The sequence below is a fragment of the Hordeum vulgare genome, chromosome 7H, assembly GCF_904849725.1.
Source record: "Hordeum vulgare subsp. vulgare chromosome 7H, MorexV3_pseudomolecules_assembly, whole genome shotgun sequence".
In the NCBI taxonomy this organism is placed as follows: domain Eukaryota; kingdom Viridiplantae; phylum Streptophyta; class Magnoliopsida; order Poales; family Poaceae; genus Hordeum; species Hordeum vulgare.
This window is the reverse complement of record NC_058524.1, coordinates 72,424,926-72,432,447: the sequence shown is the minus strand read 5'-3', so window position 1 is coordinate 72,432,447 and position 7,522 is coordinate 72,424,926. Positions and strand designations below refer to the sequence as shown.

Below are 7,522 nucleotides of genomic sequence, written 5' to 3'. Positions count from 1 at the left end.
GAGCATCAATTAAGCTTGGGATGCTTTATACGTCTCCAACGTATCTATAATTTTTTATTATTCCATGCTGATATATTATCATTTTAGGATGCTTTTTGGCATTTATTTACCAATTTATTATTTTTGAGCACTAACCTATTCCAGTTGTTGTTTTCTGCATGTTTTTCACTTTTAGGTTTTAAATATCAAACGAAGTTCAATTGACTTAGAAACTTTTCGGAGATTTTTTTTGGACCAAAAAAAGACCAATGAGTATTGGAAGAAGGTTGGAGGCCACCCGAGGGCCCCATAAGCCAACACGGCGTGGCCCGGGGGGCACCCTGATGGCTCGTGGGCCCCTCGAGATTCTCTCGACTCTGTTCTCTGACCTATAAATTCTCATATATCCCCAAAACCCTAAAGGCAGTCCCGAAACACTTTTTACGCTACCGCAAGTCTCCGTTGGCTTGTGAGAGCCTCGGGCATCGTGTGGTATTGATTCTTCTTCCCAAAATTCACATATATTCCAATAATATCTTCATAAATTTTTATCGCGTTTGGAGTCCATTTGATATGGATTTTTTGCGACACAAAAAACAAGAACTAACACTAGGCACTGGATAAGTAAGTTAGTCCTAAGAAATAATACAAAATGTTGACAAAAGTATATGAAAGTTGTAGAATATTGACATGAATACTTCATAATTTATCACTATGTTGAAGACGTATCAATGGTCCAGAAAGAAAACACCGTTAGTGTCCCCATAGATCCAACCACCGAAGATCAAATGTTAGAATTTCACCTAGGAGGGCATGCGTGAGCAATTCAAGGCAACATATGCAACAAGGACACGACATATAAGCATCTCCATTGTTGGGTGCAAGTGCAACCATAGAAGGTCTCGAGACCGGGGGCTTGAAGAGGACCACCTAGTTGAAGATACCTTGTGTTGCGTCACCACTTATTGAAGAAGACGATGTTGCACTAGGGGGCACACACGTCATGGGCATGGGAAAACTGAAATCATAATTGTTCCATGGCATATATGCTCGGAGATAGTCGCTTGCATGAAGGAGAGTTGCTTGCATGCACACCTTGGTACGTCATCATGCTAGTGTACAAAGAGAGGCGCGCTATGCAGAGAGCCAAACATCGTCGACATCTTCAACATCTCGTGCGCATGTCCTCCGCAACCATTGTGATAGAGGCCTTTCAATCCCGCCTCTCAACCATCTAGAGATGAAATGGCCTAAGGAAGCACATCGTCGACCGAGCCGTCTTAGGCGATGCACCCGAGCCGCCTAAGGCGACCATGCATGCTAACTTGGGCCATCCCCTCGTCACAACAAAAGGCAAGGCCCCGTCGCCACTCGGTCGGACGAGCTTCGCTTGCCGACTTTCTTCGGCGGTGGCAAGGAGAGCGGAGGAGGAGGTGGACAGGGGCACGACGGCTAGGGTTCTAACCCACGCGCCGCCCCCCCTAAGGATGACGCAACACATTTTTTTTAAGGTTCATTTTATTTTTTGGCTACTCATAATTTTCTCGACGATTCATTTTATTTCTCTTCGTTCGTCGTCTATTATATTTTTTGATAAATATGTTTTTATCTCCCCTAATAATAAAGACGGAGTGCTTCTGTCGTCCGTCATGGCGTTTTTGCAAAAAAGTCCCTATCATTTCAGGTAATTAACCCGCAGTCCTTTTGTAAGTCGGGTCGAACCGTTCTTTACTTTTCATGAAAACCCCCCTGTATTTAATCCGAACTAACCCGCGGTCCTCCTGTGGTCAAGGTAAGCAGGGAGCTCGCCCTCCTTCGATCAATCCAGATCGAGGAGGCGGGGATGTGGACGGCGCGGAGATTTGACGAGGCCAGTAGCTGCAGCCCGGCCGCGGCGACCAGCAGCTTGACCTCCAACTCGGGGCCGTCGACGAACCCGCAGCACTGCAGGATGGAGGCGGCGGAGGAGACGAGGACGACGAGGTGGAGGAGGAGGCGCGGAGGATGCGAGGACGGCGAGCCCGATGCGGGTAAAAGCTGAAGAACCGTAGGATTCCGTGGTGGTGACATCGGTCATCGTCGCGCCGGCGCTGTACGCCGCGAGGTGCGCGAACGGGTTGCCCGGCGTGGCGATCTGCTCCTCCCCCTCCAGCATCCGCACCACGTTGTCCATGGACGGTCTGTCCTCCGGCCGGAACTGCACGCACCACAGGGCCACCTTGCACATACTTGCCGCCTTCTCTGTGTCGTCCAGGTCCCCCGCGGCCATTGCGCGCGCCAGCACGCCGTCCATATCGCCGGCCTCGAACCGGTGCTACCACTCCTGGCTCTCGCGGCTGTGCAGCCCGAGCTCCAGGTTCCTCCGCCGCCCGAGCATCTCGAACAACAGCATCCCGTAGCTGTACACGTCGCACTTTTGCGTGACCGGCAACGGCATCCACAGCTCCGGTGCCGCGTACCCGGGCGTGCCCCGGGCGCCAGTGATGGTGAGGTGGGTGTCCTCCCTGTCGCACAGCTTGGTGAGCCCGAAGTCGGACACCTTGGGCGCCATGTCGGCCCCGAGCAGCACGTTCTCCGGCTTGATGTCGTAGTGGATGATGCGGTGCTGGCACTCCTCGTGCAGGTACCGCACGGCCTTTGTCGTCCCGACGGCGATCTCGTGGAGCTTGTCGAACTCGATGACGCGGCCATCGGGCGCCGGTGTGCCGAACAGGTGCCGGTCCAGCAAGCCGTTCACCATGTACTCGTACACGAGCGCCTTCACCGCGGCGTCGAAGCAGAAGTCGTAGAGGCGGACGAGGTTGATGTGGTAGGTCCTCCCAATGGTGCCCACCTCCGCCATGAACTGCTCCTCCGCGCGCCTCCCGAGCGTGTTGTTGAGGACCTTCACGGCCACCGGCGTGCCGTCGGGGAACCTGCCCGTGTACACGACGCCGAAGCCGCCGGAGCTGACCTTGTGCGCGAAGCCCTGGGTGAAGCCCCGCAGCTGCTGCGAGCTGAAGCGGACGGGCCGCTCGTTCTGGACGCCCTCGATGAAGAAGCTCATGCTCCCCATCTCGACGTCGTCGGCCTCGTTCTGGGCGGCTCTCGGCGTGCTGCCGGCGGCTGCTCCGTTGCCGAGCCACGCGTCCCGGTGACCGCCCAGCTTGTCTTCCTTGTGTAGATACATCTGGACGGCGACCTTGGCGCACAGGTAGATCGCGATCGTGGCCACCACTGTCACTATACCGGCTACCAGCACTCCAACTGCAATATATAAACCCCAAAAGCACCTGAGAATCGAGAACAAATCAATGAATTAATCTAGCTAACAGCTGAGTATATCACACTTACTGATTGACAAGGCGAGGATGCCGCTGCTAAGCGCCATGGCGATCGAGAAGCAAGTCTGGGGGGCGGAAGGAAGCAAGGATCGATTATGTGTTCGGGTATGAACGTGTTGTTTCCTTTACTTGCAGCTGTATGCATCATTAATTCGACATTTCTGATATATCTCGGTTGTCAACTTTGTGGGTGATCTGACACGTACGTCTTGAAAGTGGGTAGCCAATGGCAATGCCTCTCTCGAATAAAACAATCGTCTATGTATCCGTTCTAGAAATTTTTAGTCTTGATGACAAGGAGGGAAAATTGGATTACCAAGGCTAAAGGTAAATTTACAATTCCTGTGAGAGGAACCCAGTTCATACATGGAACAAATCAATACCTGGATCAAATATCTCAGGTTTCCCTTTATTATATTATAAATTACTCAAACTGAAGGTAACTTCAAATTGCTTAAAACATCAAAGTAAACGAGTAGTTTCTAGAGAGTGTGTACATAAAAGTAAAACTTAACACATACGGATTCTAGACGCATCAATGCTTAATAGGAATATGCAAAACACAAATAACGGCTAAAGTTCAATGGATTGCATTAGCTTCCACAACTAAAAAACCTCTACCATTGCTGAATTTCATTCGAAACACATGTTTCTCTGTTTGTTGAGATGGTACCAGATATTGCATTTGGCTCTCGCACTAGAGTTGTTCTGGATGTTGGCTGGGAGTCGGCTCATACAGCAAAGCTTGAAACAGCCAGCATTGAAGAAAAAGTCGCTTCATATACAGCAAAAGCTTGAAACAGCCAGCATTGAAGAAAAATACAAGGTTTTTACTCAAATCATGCCTCAAGCTCTCACATTGATGACTGATGTTTTTGAAAATTATGTTGTTCACAAGGTATTGAACTATTGACAGCAATTATTTGTCCCGGTGCTATAAACATCCTGGCCTCACCATAAACTTTTGAACCAGTGTTTTGAGCATGTGAGCACGGCTCAGATAAAGGAGCTAGATGATCAACTAATCGGGCAAGTCTTAGCACTCAACCTTCAAATGTATGGCTGCCGAGCTATACATAAGGTTCTTGATGTCTTCTAAATACAATAGCCGGCCATATTATCATCTTAAAAACAATTACAAGTAATCATATGGTTTTAGCTGGGATATCGTTCCTCCGTGAAAAAATCATTTTAGTTCGACATTGCCAAACTGTGTTTTTCCGTAATTACTTAGCCAGGCCAATATAATTCCCTTTCCCTTTATTGGCTCATGTCTATATTTTTTGCATTAAGATCTGCACATGATGTGAATGCTAAACAAGCTGTGCATACTATGTATGCTTAGTTAGTGATGAAATATTTTTGATATGTGTGCAGAAAAGCGACTTGGGCTCCAACCGGCTCGTGTGCTGCGTGAAGACTAAACATCTCTAGCTGTATAATCTGTTTGCATGTTGGCATCTCTGTTTTTTCATCTACAAGGCGTCGGGGCTATGCATGCCCTTTCCATCGAAAATAAAAAGAGTAATAGGAGCCGTAGAGAATGTTGATTTTGTAGCTAGCCGAGTAAAGATGTGGAGGATGGGTAACTACAGGCTTCTTGTTACTCTATTGTAGAAATTTAGAACTAGAGAGAAGGTGGACACAGAAAGTTCTTAGTTGTAATGTACTTGAGACTGAAAGCCGTTAGAGTTGTTGTTGTTGGCAGATGTAATGGCATGTTGTAACGTAACATATACACATGATGATGGTAGTACTTAATCTGGTTTTGTGCAATGCTGGAGCTATTTATCTAAGCTTTGCTTTTTATTTTATTCGCTGATTGTTTGCACTCTTTTAATAACAGCATAAGTAATTCTGCATGGTCATCATAATATGAAAAGTTTCAGATATATATGAAATTAGGAATAAAAATGTTATGTCTCCAGAGAAAATTAGAGAAATAAGATATTCATATTGTTCTCTCGCTTTACTAGAATGCATGTTAGTTTTAAACAGTTGCAACTTTCATCTTACAACGCCAAATATCCTATGTGCAAATGACCTTGAAAATATATTCTTACAAAAGACAAAATATATACGCTTGCTTTACTCTACAAATAGCCTTGAAAATATATTCTACAAAAGACAAAAATACTTTGTGCATGAATTAAATATCCAAGTTAAAAATATCTTAGCAGAAAGGGAAAAATATATAAGGTACTTTACGAAATGAATCGAGAACCTTGATTATAGTTATACGTTTTCCGTCACGTTGTTGGAATATTCTGAATTTTCCAGATTTTAGACTTTCCCTTTATTAATTATACTCCCTCTGTCCCAAAATAAGTGTCTCAACTTTATACTAGCTCTAGTATAAAATTGCATTAAGCTTGAGACAGTTATTTTGGGACGGAGGGAGTATGTTATTTCTATATTTTCCCCTGTTATATGATTATTAGTTTATTTCAAAAAATATATGTATTCGGACAAGTTTGAAATTTTAGCAAAATATTTATTTATGATTTTCCCTATTTTTTGAAGTTTATAAATTTACTATTGAATATTTCGTGCGGTGCAACGCACGGGCAATTATACTAAAAATATTTATTTATAATTATCTATATTTTTTAAAGTACATAAATTTACTATCTAATATTTCGTCCGGTGCAACGCACGGGCATTTGTACTAGTTGACTAAAAAATAATGCATGGCAGCTATACAAATACACGAGTTCAATAATGTAACTCGAAGGCCCGCGTGAGAAGTGGGGGTTGGACAAAACCAAGAAACGGGTATGTGAAGCTGAACGTCGACGCTAGTTTCAATGAGGATACTCTACAGGGTTCACTTGGTGCAGTTATCAGAGACAGTTCGGATGCTTTTGTAGCAGCGGCGAACGAGAAATTAGATGTTTGTTTTGATGCTTTTACAGCGGAAGCCATAGCACTGAGATTTGGGTTTAACTTGGCCCGCACAGTTGGATGCAACCGGCTTGAATTTAATTCTGATAACTCTGAGGTTATAGTTGCAATACAAGAAGGATCTTCTTCTTCGGTGGCAAGTGCAGTCTTCGACGACTGCCAATTCATGGCGCTAGATTTTTCGCAAGTGTGATGTGATGCAGTTTAGCGCTACCAGCCGGCCAAGGCTTGATGATTCTATTGAGGTTGACCCAGCGGCAGCAGCGGAAGCTTGCCGCAGGTCGTCCGCCAGCACAGTTGGTGCCGAGCTGAGTGCGACTTTCTGCATTGCCACACCGGAGGATAACATTGAGGATGCTGTCGTCTCCATGGCTGGACCAGATTCTATACCCAAGGTGGGTACGGAGTTTGTTCCTGTTGCTGCTTCACCAGAGTCTGTACCGATCTCGGTTGATGAAGTCATAGCATTTGGAGGCGTTCCAAATCCGATGGGTCCGGATAGATGAGCTAGTCTACGGGTTCAGTCCCAGCCAGATGCGGATGACCTGCAGATTGGACGGGCTATGCGAGCTGCTAAAATGAAGGAGGTTCAGAATTCAACAGGTATGAATATTAATACAGAACATTCCATTCTTCACACACCGCAAGAAATTTTAGATAATGCTACGGCTATGGGGTGACCTTGGGTAAGACTAGCAAACAAGTTTCAAAATCTATCAATGACTTATTAGACTTGAAGGTTGATAGGGCTTTGGATATTATATGAAACTTAACGACGGTTCGACCTATGAATGATAAGGAGATATCTGATATGGGGGGTCTGAATTTACTATGTGAAAATTTAGTCCCACATGAGGATATTAAACAGTCACAAGTGGCTCTGGATGATTATCACCTACCTAATGATCATCTTAATGATATTGGCAAAGATACTCATGGTTATATGGACCAGGAGTATGCTTCTGACAAGCCAAAGCGACCTTCGAAACGGAGGGTTTATACAGTTTTTGCTGTTCGTAGGAGTGCTAGATTCAGGACTGCTAAATTTTTTTATGATGAAATATGAAAGGGCTATTTTGGAATAGCAGAGGTCTGAGAGACTTGGCTAAAATTAGGTTCCTTGCAGAAACAACGTTACAGCATAGTCTTGACTTCATCGCGTTGATGGAGACGGGGCGGGAAAACTTCACATCGCAATTTCTCAACTCCCTTTCAGGAGGTGTGGAATTTGAATGGCATTGCCTCCCTCCAAGAGGAAGGTCCGGAGGGATCTTACTTGGTGTCCGATGCAATACCGTTCAAGTGCGAGAAGTACT

The 7,522-nt window shown here is 45.5% G+C and overlaps 1 pseudogene; it reads right to left on the bottom strand.

Annotated features, from left to right (window-relative positions):
- Positions 1–1,734: 1,734 nt before the first annotated feature.
- On the bottom strand, positions 1,735–3,349 carry LOC123408327 (annotated as a pseudogene).
- Between the last annotated feature and the right edge of the window lie 4,173 nt (positions 3,350–7,522).